Source organism: Anomalospiza imberbis, chromosome 3 (assembly GCF_031753505.1).
Source record: "Anomalospiza imberbis isolate Cuckoo-Finch-1a 21T00152 chromosome 3, ASM3175350v1, whole genome shotgun sequence".
Taxonomy (NCBI): Eukaryota; Metazoa; Chordata; class Aves; order Passeriformes; family Viduidae; genus Anomalospiza; species Anomalospiza imberbis.
This window is the reverse complement of record NC_089683.1, coordinates 68,791,782-68,810,850: the sequence shown is the minus strand read 5'-3', so window position 1 is coordinate 68,810,850 and position 19,069 is coordinate 68,791,782. Positions and strand designations below refer to the sequence as shown.

Genomic DNA, 19,069 nt, shown 5'->3' with positions numbered 1-19,069 from the left:
TTAGTGTGTATATACACTTGCTTCAAAGGCTCACTTTGCATGACTCAAGGTTAAATATATTTATGTTACACAATTCTACTATAAATCAGACCCCTGTTTATAAAGTATTGATATGTGCCTTTAAACATAGCAAATTCAAAGCCAAGCTGATCTCAGCTTGCTTTGAATCTTAAAATGAATGCATTTTCTAAAATACATTCTGCATTACGTACATAGATGACTTTAGCCACAACCTCAGAAATTAATGAAGTTGTGGTAGATACAAGGCTATGCATTTTTTGACACTGGTCTAATCATAACATAATTTACTATCTGGAGTGGTTTTCCTCCCACTTATGAATTGTCTATGCATTATAAAGATCTCAGCCTGCGATTACCTTATCTATATTTAGTGTGCTGACAACTGGGAAGCCCTTACACAAATTTAACAGCTAATACAAGTGATAAAAGGGAAAAGATGGTCGAATTTTCAGCTACATCTTCAGTGGCACAAAAATAAGTGCACTATTTCTAGTATAATCTTAAAAGCCAGGGGTGCATCCTGTGAGCTCATCTCCAACACGTGGGGGTGCTGAGCCCTCAGCAGCTGAGGTGCAGAAGCACCAAGGACAATTGCACTGCGAAGGGTCACCTGAGACGACTCAGAGGGGCTCGCAGCTGTGCTGAAACCCCAGCTTCCTATTACACGGGATGGAGCTTTTTCTGATGCTATTTTGAGATGCAAGGTAAAAAGAAAAGCATAGGCGGGCAGTAAAGCAACATAGCCAGAGCTCAAAAGCGGGGGAATCTTTGTACAGCAAGAAGAGATCTTCATGTTTTCATACGTAAGTAGTTTTCAGTTTTTGCTTTTTCATCCCACAGGTATTTTTTTAGAGAGTCATGAATTACCATTGCATTAATTTAAAACCAGGAGATTAACAAATTTTCTTTGTAAGTGTTGAAAACTGATACCTGGAATTTTATAGATTCTTTCACAGGCTCTGATCATGGTCATTTGTCACGACGGTTCTCGTTGCACGTTCTGCGAAAATCCCGGCGTAAGGACATAGGGCGCAGGTGATTCTTCCTCACTTGAATGGATGACGAGCAAGACCTACCCCAAGTTTCTGAAATTGTGTTCTGAAGGCAGTAGATAATCTCAACAATATTACTTAAAAGATTAATAGAGAATTGGTGCCCTCGAAAGGATACACTGCTGTTTTGTTTAGTTCTCCAGAGCACTACTTTGTAACTTTCTCTTACACCTAGCCAAGAAATACACAAGCAGGCAAGCAGAACACACCCTGCTGCCCTATGCCGCAGCAACTTGGCAGCCAGCAACGCCGCCCATAGAAAACAACTGCTAAATGCTGAACTTCTTTGTTGTTGAATAGTTTCAAGTTAAATTTATGAATCTTTTATGACAGAAACATGGCAGTGTGAGACACCTCAATTTGATGCAGTAAGTTATCACATACTTCTTCAGGATCTTTTAAAATGCAGATTTCTTACATTCTTCATGTTTTAATGGCATATAAGCATATATTAATAAATTATTTGGCTTCCTATGAGTTTGTAGCATACCCTGATTAGCTGAAAGAGGAGAATATTTTAAGCATACCTTTCGAAAAGTTGACACTAATGAATAAATACCATATTAATATATGGTATTTACAGAAATTATGGTATATTACAGAGCTACATGAGGGTATGTGATTTGATTGATGTCTCATTAAGAGGCATATTTAATATGCAACAGAAAATTATTTACTCTCCACAAATGGACCACAATCTTCAAGCAACAGCTGCTCATACGTCTCAATTAAAACCAATAAAAATAGATTAGAAAATTTGGGGGGGGGGGAGGAGAAAAAAAAAAAAAAAAGAGCGAGAGAGAAGAAACCATCGCAGACTGACGGAACGCTTTCCCACATAACCTCGTCTGTGAGTCTGTGAGTCCTTGCTACTTCGCAGGTTGTTGGCAAGGGCGAATGACAGCTTTGGCAACCCTGTGCTTTTATATCCGCGCACCCCGGGGCGGGGGCTGCGGGCAGACTCCCTCTCGCTCGTCCCCGCCCGCCCGCCCGCCGCAATGTCCCACCAGCTCAGAGTGGCCGCGGGCCGTCGGGCCACCCAGCTTCGCACCTCGGCGGTGCCACCGCCGGCCGGCAGCGCGCCGCCCGTGGCGCGGCCAGGGCAGCCGGCGGGCCGGGGTCGGCGGGCGGGGCGGGCGCCGTGAGGTCACGGCGGCCGGGCCAATGAGCGGCGCGGCGCGGCGGGCGGCGGAGCCGGGGTGTCCCTCGTGCGGCTGCTGCCTGGGGAGAACGGCGGCGGCGGGCGCGGGGCGAGTGGTCCCGGCGTGCCCCCGCCCACCCACGGGCCGGGACTGAAGGGGCGGTGCCGCTGCCCGAGCACAGGTGCGGCGGTGTCGGCGGTGTTGGTGTCGCGGGCGGGTGCGGAGCGCCCTCCTCCCGGCGGCGCCCGGCGGGGGATGTTCCGGCCGCCGGGGGCGCGCCGCCCGTGGGAAGCGCGCTCCTAACGCCACCTGGGCGTCGCAGGGAGCGCTCGGCGCGGAGCGGGCGGTGTGGGGTCTCCGGGAACCGGGCAGGTAGGAAGGAGGAGAAATGCCGGTTCGGGCGGGTCTGAGGAGCTTTTGTGTGTTTGCCCTCCCTAGCGTGCGCGGGTGTCAGCGGCGGGGAGCGGCGTGCAGCGCAGCCCGGGCCGGCAGCGCAGCGGGGCTCGCCGCGGGGAAAGTTGTGCAGACGGTCCCCGCTTCGAAGCGGTTGAGGAAACGCAGAACGCTCTGTCCAGCCGGGGCGGGGGGCTGAGGCTGTGGCAGCGGCGGCGGCCGCCGGAGGGCTCCGCGTACCGCGGCGGGGCTGCCCCGTTCCCGGGGGGACTCAGAGGAGCGGCCGCTCCCGGGGGCTGCCGCGCCCCTCGAGCGGCGCGGCGCGGTGCGGTGCCGCCCGCCCGCCGTGCGCCCCTGGCTCCGTGGGGTCGGCGATCGCGGCTGCACGGTGCGGCGTCCCGTCCTGTGGCGGCTCGCCCCGAGCAGGGCTCGACGTGCCGCCGGGTGTCGGGCTGGTCCCGCTGGGGCAGCGAGGAGTGCGCGGCCTCCCCCGGGCAGGTGGTTGATATTCCCCGCGGCTGTGCGGTGTCCGCTCCGTCCTGGATCAAACGAGGTGCCTCGGGGCTGCGCCCCGGAGTGCGGGCTATCGTGCGGCTGGAGTTTGGGAAGGCATCGGTGGGTAGGGTGTGCGCTGGCAGCGCACCCACAGGAGTGTCTGAAGCAGACCCAAGTGTTTACTTAAAACCATAACTAGTCGTATTCCCTTCGCTGTCTAAGTCTCGGGGCAGAAAAACACAAATGGACTCGTGTGCAGGGCTATGGATCGGCTCGTGTGCGTTTTCATACCGATAACTGCCTTCTGATTGCCTGGGATTACTTTGGAAAAATGCAAATCCCAGCTAATATCTGTGCTGACCATATATAGAAGTAGTAACAGGCAGAAGTACTATAACTTTAATATTGCTGACACAGGTCGAGAAACTTTAAAAACAGCAAGTAAAAGCCGGGATTTGTCCTGAGGATGTTTCTGTCTAAGAGATATGTTTTCCAGTATTTGCATTATACATTGACTGAATTATTTCTACCTTTTGTTTGTTTACCTGCCTATACACCTCAAAGTTAGTGAATGATATATTGATTTTATTTTGACTGCCTCTATTTAATCTGGCAGTGTTTGGTTTGCTTACTTGTGTTGGACCAGGACTGCAGTAGGGAATGCCGCTTTTTTGGGAATGGAAGCCTGGTTTGATGGCTTTCAGAAACGTGCCTCGGCTTGGAAACAAGCATGTTGCTTATACAGTAGCAATTTTCCACGGCATGGAAGAAGTACTGTAGGGTTTTCTGATATTATGTGTTTTGTCCTCTCTTTTTTTTTTTTTTCAAAAAGAAATACATTGGATTTTTTTTTTTTTAATAGCTGTGCTATTACCAGAAGCTTTTATGTGTACATTATTGTCCTGTGGAGCAATATGAAGACCAGTGCTGAATCTCATTCAAAGTAAAGTGTTATTTCAGTATCATGTGCATGTTAACAGGGTAACTCCAGCAACAGGGAACAAGAATTTGTTGATTTGAGCTGAAACACTGAAAACAATTCTCTTCGACTGTTTTGGATGTAGCAGTTTTGCTGGATTTTAGTAACCAAGAGATTAAATGCTCCAGGGATAATCCAGTATGAAATTCATCTGACTTACTGGCAGCTATATCAAAACATGTTGCAAGTTCTCTTCTTCTACCAGATACACTATGCCATCAAAACCATAAATTCAGTTTTGTACATTGTCATGCTTATTTCAAAAGAAATAAAACCTAACCTAATTTATTACAGAAACTGTCGTAATGTGTAAATTCCTCTCATTTTCAAGTAGATGAATAGTAACTTTCTGGAGGGAGCTGATTGCATATGTTATACCATACATCTGTATATTGTCAAGTATGGTACATTTTTCTTTCTGTTATTGAAAAAAAAATTAATCTTACTCATAGCAATATAGTCTGCATCCAACAGCTTATTAATGTATTTTTAGAGTGGCAGTTTCAGAGGTAGGTTTTCATTGTGAAAACCAACCTTGACCATATGAAACATTATAAACACAGCGCTCAGTGGTGCCTTAAATTACAGTTCTAGGTATTAGTGTTAAGGAGTAAAATGTGTTGGTTAATTTGTAAGCTGGTCTAAACAATTGTCACACTTACTACGCTCTTTGTTCTAAACCTATAGTAGCTGCTCTAAAACTATCCAACCTCCCTTTCTTGAATTAGTATTTGAATTTTAGTCTTAATGCCATGAATGTTTTCAGGGTCAAATCCTGAAATGCTAAAGAAAATCTTGTGATGACTAATGTGGAAATTTCGTCCACATGAATACTACACTGTTATGGTTCTTATGTTCATATCTTCTATTCTCCCTCAGTGTTCATTGTAGCAGACAGCCTAATTGTGTACTTTGTGCCAGCAATTACTGTGCTTATGCAGTGTTATGTGACTCAAAAAGGAAGGGGTGCAAAAGATGCTTGACACTAGGAAAATGTTTGAAGTGATCTGGATGACCTTAATTAATATTGTTCGTTATCCTATTACGTCTTGTTTGCCATTAAGAGGAGATGGTGTCCTGCAGAGGAGGCAAAGTGTCTGTGCAATATCTGAAGGCAATGAAAGCTCAGTGCATGTAAACCCATAGCTGCTTAGTTTAGTGCAAAATATGATCAAAGGGTTTACTAATATTAATGGTATCTTTTGCTGTAATGGCAGATTCTCATTTAATGAAGATATGTAATTAATCTTTTAACTAAGGAGCAGTATCTATAGGATTATGTGCGGGAGGATGTGCAATGCCATCTCAGTATCCTTATTTGTATTTAAGTACCATAGTTTGTGAATAGGTGACAGATATTTGAATAGATCTGTAAGCTTGGAATAAAAAGAAAGAGCCTGGTAACACCAAAAGTTGTCTGTTTCACAAATCCATTCAACAGTGTTGCTACTTTATTTGTGACTTTGTTCTGTGTCTTTTTTCTATTGAAGAATATCAGTTCTGCTGGGCTGCATGGTTGCTGTACGTGTGAAACTGTCAGAGGTGACCATCACTGGGAGAGTGTCAATCACCTCTACAAACACAAATTGTGCCTCCCAGTCCACCCAACAGGGTTGCAGCATATACCAGGCTATGTTCCTGATGGTGTTGGGGTGCAAAACATTAATAAATTTACTATAAGCCTGGTGTGCCATGATTAGATTAAGACTTCATGCCCAGGAGTTGTTTATGTGTTATTTTTGTTTTAAGAGAGGATAAGAGCAGGCTGCAATATTTTCTATTTCTTATGCTTTGGTTGAGTACCAGCAGAATGCAACCTTGTCCATGCACGCCTGGCTAGGAGATTCAGTGAGGGAAAAGAGAGAATCCACTCTTGGGAATGTAAAATGTTGAAATTACTGACTGTAAAATAGGCAACGATGAGCGATTAACCCCCTCACATATTCTAAGTATGTAGTTAGTTTTGTGCTGGGGGCATCTATTGGTGTAAAGGAGGGAAGGCTTAAGTGAGTTTCTTTATTAAATGTTTGCAAACTGAAGGCAAAGTCTTTGCTGTGGTTGGAAAATCTTTGGAAAAACAAAAGATATCAGTTATATTACAAATGATAAATAATCAGTTGCTGCAATGAGAGCTAAAGGTAGTTTCATACTTGTCTAAATTAATCCTGATGGAGATAGTTACAGAGAAATAATTAATAGTACAGCTTCAGTATGGATTTTCAGAAAATGGTTTCCTGGGCATGATTTGAAACTACAGATACTTGTCAATGCCATTACCTTTCCTTTTCTGTTTTCTGTGCTTTCTTGGTTAAGATGGAGTAAAGAAAACATTTTTTAACTTAAAACAATTTCCTACAAGCAAATTCAAAGTTTCATTCATTTAGCACCATGCAATGTAGCATTTTAGCTACAGTATGAGAATTCCATGCACACCAAACATCTGATAAATTGTCTGCTCTCTGTTGTGGGCATTAGGCCCAGTCTTGGGAGGTTGTGGCTGCTCTGCTAGTTTGTAGACAGTTCTTGTGGGAGTAGAGAATGTGACTGAGAACTTCCAAGATTTTTGAGTTACATTCAATAAGTTGATAGACTTGTGCTTTGTAATGATACATATTTCTATATTTTTCCTTTCCCTCTCTGGATGAGAAGGCTGTGTGATGATGTGTAAGGTTAATCTCTCACTTTATTTGGATGATAATCTGTCCTCCTTCATTCCCATGGGAAGAAGGTTATTTATGGCATACAAATATTTATAATAAAAAAGTCAAAAGTTTACCTCTTACAAATAAGTTCATAGGTGACTGAGAAATTTGGAAGGAAGGGATTTAAAGAGATGTTTGAAGTTACTAGGACATGCTGTGCATGTACATCACTTCTCTTAAAGAAAACAATCTAATCTTGGTGCCAGGGGTTGGCCAAGGGGCTCTGTACAATATTGTTTACCTGCTGAACTCTAGCTGTGTTTGTGTGTAGCATTTTGTCCATTACTACCTTATTTGACAGTGTTAAGTGTACTGGAGCCAGATGCTGAGGGCTCTTCTTGGACCTTTAAGGCTCCATGTAGGGGAAGTATGGAGGGACAGCTTTTCAGGTGAAATGTATAAACTCGTGACAACATACATCATCCTGCAGCCTCGTTATTCTTGTCTGTCCTTCTCATAAGCAGGAGAAGACCTGATGCCTTGTTCTTTTGAGAGTTTTAAAGTTCTTCTAAAAGTTTCAATTCCTTCTGATATTTACATATTTCAACTGAATTTTCTCATGCATGTTCATGTAAATAATGATTGTTTTGCATTCTTCTTTGTGGTTGGAGCGAATTAATGGACTGTTGGCTTGACCAGTGTGGTTGGAGAGGTGGCAGTTTCACCCTCCAATCCTCTGTCAATTTTGCTATTGTATATATAGTGGAGTCAGAAAATAAAGTCTGCTTTTTTGGGTTCTTTTTCTTTCCTTTTACATCTAACCTGCTTGTGTGAGTTATTTTGTGTCACAGTGTGACAGAGACCCTTCCAGCATCTAGGATTAATGGGTTTTAAGAAAGTCTCCTAACATTCCTGCATGAAGGTATGAGGTATCAGCTGTAGCACCTAAAGGAAATAAACCTGACAGTTTTGAATGGGAAAAATGCTATCTGTCATCCACAAGGATTTATAAAAAGCCTCCATTATTTCATTATGAAATAAGGAAATTTGAGTTCAGTAATTATGTGGGATTCTAATAGCGGGAAATACATTATTAAGACTGTCAAATCACACATTAAAAAAAATCTCACTAAATGCATACTGAAGAAGTAAAGCATTCCATTTCCTTCTGCCTTGCACTATAGTCATGTGGAGCCACACTATAGCCTTTACAGGATTGAAATAACAAGCCAAACCTTTAAAAAAACCCAAAACCTTAAATACTTTGTGGAAGGTCCTGGGCTACCACAAAACCAAAAAATTTGGTGAGATAATAGCAGTCTTGGTGTAGAAAATTAATTACCTCTTTTGGTTTCGTATGACCTGGAAAACACTTGTCTGCTTCATGGCTGTTAATCAAGGATGAGAATAAGCAGGTCATTATCTTGAAGCACATTTCATTCACTAAAAATGCCAAACTCTCTGCAAAACACTAGAAGAACAGTGTCAAATCTGTAGAGAAGAGTGTTCAATTTCCCTTCCTGATACTAATGTGGAGTAGCTTGTCCCACAGGGTTCCATTATGTCTGAAAGGAGACACATTCCTGTGGTCTTATGGGAATTCCTGAAACACAACAGAGGCTGAGTCTGTTTCGAGGTATTAAGGCAGCAATATTCATGCTGCATGTACTGAAGCATGAAATATCCATTATGCTTGCTTTTATAGTTGCAAGCTCTATAATGGTCACCTCTGCAAAATCTTACTGCCTTTTTTTTTTTTTTTGGCCAGAAGACTTTTACTACCCCATGTTTCTCTAGTAAAAATTAATAGTGCTAATTGTCACTTCTTTTATCATTAATTTCTGAATCAACACAACGTATTGCTATAGCAACAAATCCTTTTGAATTTCACTGCAGACAATTAGTAGGAGAATTCAATCTCTATATATAATAAGCACAATTGTAAGAACTATTCGAAGGATTAAGGAACTTTCTTTTTAAAAAGAAGGGGAGTAATGCAAATACTCAAAACTGTCATGAAAGAACAGAACTTGAAAATTTTCAGCATTCTCTTCTTATTAATCATCTCCAGTTGCTGTACAAAGGTGCATAGTTGCTTTGAACAAAGTATATTACAGTACATTTTGTCTCCTCAGAGAGAAAAATGTATCATTCTGTGGAATACTCTTGAGATTTTGATCTCTGATAATAAGGATTTGACATAAACTGCTGCATCTTCTCGCAAAGTATGGTTGTTCTTCAGCCCTGACAATGCATGTGCAGGAAAACCCTTAAGTAGGTTTCAGGATTAGCTTGACAGCATATAGTCCAAATATATGAAGTCAGAATTAGATGGTGCTTTATCTTTGCTTTTTCACCAGTTGAAGCATCTTTTTTTTTTTTTTGTGGAGTGGATTGCTATTTGCGTTTTACCTTGTCATCTCTCTTGATAACGGGCACACAAGGGAGGTTACACATATATGCACACACAAAAATCAGGAGGCTTAAGGGGTGTGGAAGTGAGAAATACCTGAGGAACACTGGAAAAAAAGGGAAAGGTTTAGCACTGCAAGTCTATGATTGATGTTATTACCTGTGATAGATTTTGAGGTAGTGAAAGCTTATAAATCTTTAGGGGAGCTATGCTTCTAAGGATGCTGGTTGCATTGGAAAAAGGTTGTGTGAGAAGAAAGTATAAGGACAAGTGAAGGGTAAGAATGATAAAACCAGAAATTAAGGAAATGAAGAGGGTGGACAAAGGAAGGGCAGTGCTTGTAAGAGGGAAGTCTGAAGGGAGTATCCTGGGAGTCTGTGACTCTTGCATACATACAGGACAGAGAAAAGAAAGGGGAGCGGTAAAAGACCCAGAAATAAATGAAACAATGTGACCCTAGGTGCAGAGGGGAGAATATGCCTGTGGTAGATATCCTAGGAAGGACATGATGGTTTCCTGGGGAGGAAAGGTTGTTTTGTGGGTTCTTCCTTTACCTCATGAAGTGGTTGGCTTCATAATGGTGCTTTGTTACCAAGGCTGCTTCTTCTGTGTATTATCAAAGTATGTTTCTTTACTAGCAGTGCCCCCACCAACCAGCAGACCATCTGTGGTTACCCTGGCCAGACTGTTTGCTTTGCAAATAATAATTGGGAGGAAATAAATACTGAAAATGCAACGTTATGCAAGGCCACACTTTTGCAACTTTCTCTTGTCAGAACACCTCTTCTTTGAGATCCCTTCAGAGCCCTCTGCAGTAGTGTTAAAGTTAGCATTTTCAAGCAAAGTTTTAAGTCCAAGGTGTTCAAGTTGTATCTCTTGTTCTTCCTTTTATTAGCATACTGGTGTGGCTTTGTTAACTAGGAAATCTTAAGGAAAATTGTGCAATTTTCCAAGGCTAAAAGAGCATTACAAAAGCAGTGAAGAAATTGAGTGTCTTACTTCCAATATTCTTGGAAGACAAGTGATCCCTGGACTATTTATTTATGTGAATGTTGTTCTAAAAAATCTCTTGCAGAAAGCATCTAGTAGCTCAGATAGCATCTGAGTAAAGTTAGTTTAGCAGTGTCTCTCAAGAAGAGATGGATAAAAAGGATTGGAGTCCTGTTTTAGGCTTGGAGCTGCTAAGGTAAATTCAAGAAAACTTCAGTCTAGTTTGGAGGCTTGCAGGGGAGACTTCTGGATTTCAAATGCCTTTGTGTTATTTTTCTGATCATTGTTTTGTATAAAATTGTCTTGTATTTTCTATGGAAAAAGCTGGAAGAAAATCACTCTTAAAAAAAGATTTTCTCTGGAAGAGGCAAGAAGTTTATCTCTAGTGTCTGGATACAGTATAAAAAAAGCAAACAATGACTTTAGGGCAAACACTGGTGAAAGGTCTACATTGGAATAAATATGTGTGAAAGAGAAACTTGTAGAACTACAACTCAAGGGATAAACAATTGTGCTGTAGAAAATAGTTGCTAAAAATACTGCTATCCAATGCCAAGGGAACTCATATAAATAGAAAAGCAATGAGAATAATTTGTAGCTCCCATTTCTGGAAACTGCAGTTCAATAGCTGCTGGCTGGTGATGATGTGTTAGGCACATGTATTGGTTCTCCTTTTCCTTGGTGTTAGTTGCAGTGTGATATGGGGATGCATCAACAAGTCTGAAGGCCGTGTCTGACTTTGCTGTTGATGGGCATTCATAGATAGGTATAAGGTTTGGATTGTCTGGTTTTTCCTTTTCAGTCCCACATGCAGTTTTCACTGCAAAAGCATAAAGCCTACTCAGGCTTTCAAATAAAAATATGAGTGACTGTTAGTTTTCCTCCTGTTCCATATCTCCATTAAAAAAAAAAAAATCAGTTGTTTTGTGAAAGCACGTATATGGAAGGTGAAGATGAACTGTACTTTTCAAAAGCAGCAGACGGTGTTTATACTGTTCACTACTGAGTCAGTAATTTTCTTTCTCACTCAGCTCAATGAAAGCTGTGTTTGTTTGCCAAAGGGAATGCTAAAGTGACAAAAATATGCAAGCAAGATTGAAAAAAGGTTTATTGGGTTAATGTGGCTGGATTTTGGTAGCAGGGGGGGATGCAGGGGCTTTGTGAAGCTGCTAGAAATTTTTCATATGTCAGATGAAAAATCTGACATATGAAAAGTCAGGCAGCTCAAAGGTAGTCTCACTGATGGCCAAGGCTGAGCCCATCAGTCATGGTGGTAGCACCTCTGGGAGAACATACTCAGGAAGGGAAAATGTTACTGTGCAGGAGACCAATTCTGCAGATCCAAGCTCGGTGAAGGAGGAGGAGGACAGAGATTCCCCAGCAGCCTGTGGTGAAGCAGCTGTCCCCCTGCAGCTTCTGGAGATCCCCGATGGAGCAGATATCCACCTGCAGCCTATGCAGGAGGCCTTTTCTTGAGCAGGTGGATGCTCAAATGAGACTCTGACTCTGCAGCTCGTGCTGGAGCAAGCTTCTGGCAGGATCTGTGGGCCCATGCTGGAGAAGGTTTTCTGTCACAAAAGCCTGGATCAGGTTTGCTTGTGACTTTGCAGGGGACAGCTGGAGCAATTAATAAAGAAGTGCAGTCTGTGGGACAGACTTAGCTTGTAGAAGTTGGTAGAGGACTGTCTCCTGTTGGAGGGACACCATGCTGGAACAGGGTAAGAGTGTGAGAAGTTCTTCCCCCTGTGGAGGAAGATGCATCAGAGGCAATGTGTGATGAACTGTGAGTTTCCCCTAATCAAGGGGGGAAAGTTTTTTTAAGACCTGGGTTTAATCTTCATTACCCTACTCCAATTCTGATGGTGAAAATTTTACAACTTAACTACCCAAGTGGACTTTCTTTTGCACATGATGTCAGTCATTGAGTGATCTCTCCCTGCCTTTATCTTAACCCTTGAGTCTTTTGCTGTATTTTCTTTCCTCTGTTCAGTTTAGGAGGAGAGTGATAGAGCAGCTTTGTGGGCACCTGGTGTCCAGCCAGGGTCAACAAAAGGTTTATAAATACAGCAGTAGGCTGAAGCTTTACATGCTGGAGCTTTTCAGGGCACTGAAATCTGCTGCTGCTGCTATCTGCCAGGATCAGCTCTTGAATTATGGTTATGGTAAAATCAAACTTTTAAATGCCTGAAGTGGAAGAATGATGTTTATATGACTCTTGTAGGCTGACAGCAACAATAAGGAGAAAAAACAAAAAATGATCTCAAGTTAACCTGAAATAAAATAGGACATGAACAAGCTCATCTCGCCTAATTTCCTACCCACAGTTTTGGTATATTTACACCATTTTAACTTGTTGTCATATTTACAAGCTAAGAAAATGGAGTTTCAAAGATAAATGTGATCAGGTATGTTGTTTCCAAGAAGAAAATATTGGAATTGAAACAATTTTAATGTACTGATTACTTTTTACTGTTGCTAAATATCTAATACCTAGCAACTTGCTAGTATTGGCATGCAAAGGTCTTATCCTCGTTACATCAGTTGGAAACTTTCCATGGTACAGTGAGTCATGCAGGTGATCAGTATCCTTTTCTGTGTCAGATACGATCAACTTTTTTCATTTGATATATTGTTGCTTGGTGGATTGGTTTGTTTGTAGGAATAATGCATCTCTTGTACAACAGCTGTACAGTCTTGCTTCTGCTTCTCTTAAATTTTGCTGTTGTACTGTTTTTATAGAAGGTAAGGAGAGCAAAGGTTCCTTTAAAAAACCCAACAAACAACAACACCATCAGAAAAAAACCCAAACAAACAAAAACCAAACACAATCCCAAAATCTTGTCCTTTTGATTTACCAGATGGGAACATTTCCTGGATATGGCTCATATAATGGGATGGGTAATAATTTATTTGCATTGTATATTGATTTTTTGTAACAAGAACACTAGAATCCTGAGGGTACTTGGGCTACAGTCTTTTGTGGCTGTGTGACTTGTATGACTCTGATTCTGCTTTCCAATTCTAGTTGGAATTGGCTGTTGCAATGTCATTAAGGAGAAGGTTTCTGAATCTTAATGCTGGGCATACTGAAACCTTGGATTTCCAGACTGGTCCCTTGAATTACTCTTTTTAGTTTTTTTTTAAATTGAACTTGTGCTTGGACCTGTATTTGTGTTTCTTTTTAGCCTGAGCAGCTGTTTTCCATTATATATTTATTTTTTAGTACTGTAAAAATAACATTTGATGGCCTTTCACTTGGTTTAGGGACTGTAAGATAATTACCATACTGGTTTTGACAGAAGTACTAAAAAGAAGCATTTCTGTAGGGCATTTGAGATTGCCCTACTTAATCTAATGATTAAGTTGATAGGTTGCGCTTGGGCCTGAATGTGTTTACTAGAAAACTGCCTTCCCTTTTAGCCTTCTGTTTCTCTCCTTCTCCCCCTCTCCCAATCTTTAATGCCAAGTGCTCTGGGTTATTAATGATTAAGAGCAATGAATAAATGCAGAAAAGGTTCACTAGTCATGTTTGACTAGCTCATGCAGAAGATTAAACTTAAGAAGTACAACATAAAGAGGAAGCACTATAGGAGCGTTCTTACATTTGGTAGTTGAGTGCATGCACCATCTGACTGTTTCTATCTTAAAAATGTGGGGTGGCACCAAACACTGTTAAGCTAAAGGTTGAATTTTCTTTCTGTTTTGGATTTGGACAAGTTGAGGTTTCACTTTAGCCTATATTTTACTTTTTTTTTTTTTTTTAAGCTCAGACAAGGAAAAGTGTAGGGCTTTTTCTCTGCTCAGTTTTACTTGTGTGTTTCTCTGTAAAATTTTTTGAATTTTCCATTTTTTCTACCAAAGATATTACTCTCTCTTAGTTAAATTAGAACAAAAATGTGAATGTTAGAAGTATGTGGCCAGTTGATCTTGTTTTAGCTAATGATGTTCCTGGAGTGTACATATACAAAATATACTTCATGGCCTGTCCTAATCAATTTAAGAAAAATAAATTGAAATAAATATCCCCAAACTATTTGCAACTGTTAAATTATATTAATTTAAATGAGATTAAAGCTATAATATGTGTAGCTATTTTCATATGAAGATAAGCTTAAGCAATATTCTTCCATTGATCGTAGTTCAGAGTAACAACCAGAACCTTTCATTTGAGGATTATAACTTCCCTTTTGAATTTCTGTTCTTGTCTTTTTTCTTCTGTTTGTTAGCTGTATGTAATTTTTCAAAATATTCTTGTTTATATGTTATTTGCAAGTTTGTTTCTGATGCAGTGATCCATATATATATATATAAGACTTGGGAGAATCATGGAACTAGAATAAGCATTCTAAATAGGTAATTATGAACAAAATCATAAAATAGAGGGTTTTATTCATAAAACCTGGGATGGGAAATTTTGGTTTTGTGTTTGCTTGTTAATAGATGTCAAATGTGGAAAAAAACATGAACCATTGGAGAAACTTGAGTGAAATGTCACATATGAAATAGAATTAAGGTTCTGTGGAAGGAGTCCCTGTTGTATTGTGCATGTGAAGGTAAGAAAGTCATATTCTGAATCAGCCTGTAAGAGTGAGAGATCCTTGATCTAGAATAGCTGTATTAGTAGTAGAATTAATGATGTATTTGTTTTGTTTTGGCATTTTATCATTCCAACAATATTTGGACAGAGCTGAGAGAGCTGTCTGAGAGCTGAGTAATACATAGAACAAAAAGATGAGCAGCTAGTGACTCTTATCAGTAGGCTGTTGAAAACTGCTTGGGGTTTCAATTATATTAATAGGTTATTTGACTGCATTATTTAGTAGCAATGAATTCTTACTATCTGAATTTAGTGAAATGTTATGTGCACTGGAATATTGTGTATATATGTGAAAATGGCTTCAGCAGAAATGTAGTGCAGAATTCTTTAAAATGGATAAATTACTACATTAAAGTTTATTCAGTAGCAAAATAGTTATTGAGTGTTTGCTAGCCATCTGAACTTTATCTAAATTGATGATCATATAAAGCTAACAAAAATTTCAGATATGGGCAAAGAAAAGGTGATTGAAATAAGAAGTTGTGTTCCTGAATCTATACCGTCACCACAAGATAATACAAAATTGAATGTACACAGTATGTTTGTTTGACTGAAAGGCTAGTTTTACTTCTGTAATTGTAAATATCATGTGCAAACGACCATAGGAGTATATTGTGACAGTTTATCCTGGGGAGCTTAATTTAAAAAAAAATGTGTGCTAACATCAGAGTGGTTACGAATTAGCCACGTCCTGTTAGCTCACAGTTACTAATATCAATTTTTAGCTCCTCTGAAATCATCTACAGAATACCAACTATGTGCACTCAGCTTCTGCCACCTCTGAGAATTTTAAATAACTATAGCTGAAGCTCTTTACGCCTCTTGAGGGAGAAAGAAACAGGCACACTGTAAGCAGACCTGTGTACCAGCTGCTTTGGTTTCCTTTTGCACACCCTTGGTGTTATACACTTTTGGTATTGTTGTACACTTTCCGTATATTTGTTGATCTTTCTGAGATGAAAGTCACTGAAAATGGCAGCTGAGTGTTGCAGTTTCCATACTGGAAAAGCAAGGGTGTAAGTAGTGAATTGTGAATTCCCCTGTTTATATTTAAATGCTTTGACTACCAATCCTTTATTTCAGGAGTTCCTTGAAATTGTTGTAATGAGAGTTGAGCTGAAATACTCTAAACTTAGAATGCTACAAAGTTACTTTATTACATAACAACTTTAATAAGAAACGTGAAAGAAATAACTCTGGCTTGAAGATTTTTTTTACTCATCTGACAAAGCCTGTAAAAATTACTCGACTAGCTACAGTCAAGGGAACTTACCTTATTTTTCAGGCATGACCTATGAATCTCTGCAGTTCCACAACAACTGTATTACTACCTCAGGAAACTTTTAAACTCTCTAGCTTAGACAGCAGATGGACATGATGCTGTCTGTTTTTCACTGAGTTAGTGCTATGGGATTTCCCCTTTGCTGTTCCTGTTAATCCTCTAGGTTTAGTTAATATCCAGAGAAAGGAGCTGAGGACAGTTATCTTACTGCAGAGACAGGCTGGCCATCCAAGAGAGTTTAAAGTGACTCTAGTCTCTGAGAAGGAACTGGGGAAGTTCCTGTCAATCATAGATTTGAAATGCAACACTTTCAAACTTTGTTATTATCTTTATGCCTTGAAAACCTAGACAGATATTTTAGTTTCCACAAGACAGTGCAAGTTGTCTGATAGTGGGGTATGGGTACCTGGGGGTAATGGCAGGCATGAGATAATGGCAAGTGATGTTGAAATGGTTCCCTAGCATGTGTCCCTGACTTGGAAACGTATAAGCATTCACAAAGGCACTTCTCAATGGGGGAGAAATGTCAAGATTTGGCTCCCGGAAGTCTTTGTATATAATTTTAACATGACTCTATCATGGTAGGATGCAGCTGTATCACAAAGTACTTGTGAGTTTGTAAACTGATGGTTACTAATAAATCTCCAAATATTTAATTTTTTTGCCCCCTGAAAAATGGAGCTGGTAATCTACTTCAACAAAAAACTTCCCTCCTCCCAAAAATCTGCTATAATTCTGTGGCAGCTACTCCAATGAAACATTGACCCTGATGTGGATCATATGTTTGTGGTTTTTTCTGGCTGTTTAGCTTGAGGAAGTAGTTTGGAAGTGTGTTTCCAGTTTCTCAGCCACCTGTTACAGCTTTCTTTCTTGAAACTGTTTGTTATTTCTGAGGCTGCTGTATATTTCTTGCTAAACTATAAGGCTGTAGTAGTCAAATATTTCCACAAGCTGGGTTGCTGAAAAACCCTTAGGTGACAAATGTAAGCTGGTACTATGTGTGAGTATGGCAGGTGTGTTTCACCATTAACGTGAGCTACAAACAGAACCATAAACATGTCACAGGAGAGAAGCAGACTGTGTATGTTGGAGAAAAAAGAGCGAGCACCACAAGGGTGGTTGTGAGTCATTTGGAAACTCTTTTACAGGGAATTGGGTAGATTTAGCAGTGCTCTTCTTCCCTATTGCTTTTGCCATAATCAGGGTGTAAAGAATTCCTCTCTATACTCAGACAAATTGATTCCTGTTTTCCCGTTTTGTTGGGTTTTTTTTTTTTTTAATCTGTTTGAGTCTGCTCAGTGTAAAACAAGTTCCTCAGTTGCAGACCACTTCTCCACCAGAAGCACAGCAGTCTGATAAGCCGGCAGAAGGGGTGAGGACATGGGCAGCAACTGCTAGACAGCCATAGTACATTAATTTTACCTAGATTAAACTTTGGCCTGTGATTAATACAGGTCATTGCTGCCTGGTCACATTGTAGATCACGGTGAAAATTGTACAATGACAAGTACAATTCCTTTGAGTAATTTTGACTTCATGGCTTAAACAATAATTGTTGAAACACAGTAAGGAAACTATATTGAAAATGTTTCCAAGAAGTCCTTTTGGGGTAAATGGAAGAGTTTCTGCTATGGGATTACTCTTAACTGTAGAAAGCAATTAGGTTGAATACTGAAAAGGAAGCAGAAAAGATAGTTGTTTTGCTTTCCCAGGAAGTAAAGTGAAAAAATTTCTTTGGATTGGGTAGATTTGCTCTTTATCACATGGGATATCTTTGCAGGTCAAGATATGAATTGATCAAGCAAAAATTGTGTTCTCGGGAGAAGATTTTGGATGAGGAATGCTTAGAAACAGTCTAGCTCAATGCCTGCATAATGCCTGCAAATGATGATAAAATGCATCACTTTTTAAGAAGTGGATAAGAAGAGGGGGGTCATTAGCTTAGGATAGAGCATTCATTTGCCCTACAAGGCAGCATCAGGTGCCTTGTTCTTAGGAGTTTTCCAGATTTCTCCTTTTCCTGGAGTCTTCCTCAAAAGGAAGTCATATGCCTCATACAACTTTTCTGGTTTGCATTGCTTGTAGATCATAGTTACACCTTTTGTAACCAGCTGGCACATACCTGAGCAAGAACTGCAGCCTTGCTGTCACATTCCTCTTTGTTTCTTAGTAAACATCCCTCTTTCTGTCTTAATTGAAAGTTGGATGTTTTCTTCCTCCACGTATTTCATATCACATAGTATAGCTTCAACAGGAAGGTCCAGTGCCTGTGTCTCATGAAGGTGGGAGTTGCATGTGAGTGACTTGGTGATGGCTGCCCTCTACCTGCATCCCCTGCTATCACTACACTGACTACTGAGTAGCCTTCCAAGAGCCATGCCTTGTCTTGGGCTTTTCAAGTAAGCACTGCTTTGCCTGAAAGCTATAAAACGCAGAAATCCTGGTGCTGCCTCAGGAGTAGCTGGGCTGTCTGTGAAGCAAGGACAGGGGCACAGCTGGGGCTGATAGTCTCTGTGTGTACCGTGTTCCTGTTCATCGTTCAAAGCCTTTGGAGAAAAGCCCTGCCAAGGAGAAAAGTAAAGTCTCAGCTGTGTTCTTGGGAAGTCAGAAATGAACACTTGAACCCGTGGGTTCAGTTCTGTGCTGCTCTAAGGATACTGTTTAGCCTGACTGATAACTTTAAACTCTGTGTAAGGGCTTTTCTTTCAGATATGTCTTTATATACATGCCTTTTCCCTGCTGGTTGAGTGTAACATATTTACTAGACAGAAGATGATTGAGTTTGGTCTCTGTTTTGCCATTAAAAAAATCTTGAAAAATATTAATATGGGTTGAAACCAATTGATTGCAAAACTGAATCTGTTGGCTTTACAGTTTCATTTAAAAGACAAAAGATTCTATATTTGAGTTTCATGTGTGGTTATATTAAAAAAACTGTGTGAAAGGATTAAAAGTTAAGTCATAAAGCAAAGCAAATTATTTGTTGACAACATTCACAGCAAAAAATATTTTAAAAAACCCAAACCAACAATGCAAACTCCTTCATGCATAGTTGTGGTAGGG

At 40.4% G+C, this 19,069-nt stretch overlaps 1 protein-coding gene across 3 annotated transcripts in view; it reads left to right on the top strand.

The window, feature by feature from the left end:
* The first annotated feature begins 2,278 nt into the window (after nt 1–2,278).
* CHRM3 (cholinergic receptor muscarinic 3) overlaps nt 2,279–19,069 on the top strand; it is a 257,302-nt gene continuing 240,511 nt past the window's right edge. For 2 of the 3 annotated variants that reach the window (XM_068184973.1, XM_068184972.1), the window contains exon 1: nt 2,279–2,587. The gene's annotated coding sequence lies outside the window, so the exon portion shown is untranslated. The remainder of the gene's footprint in view (nt 2,588–19,069) is intronic. The other variant, XM_068184974.1, reaches the window with a different exon arrangement.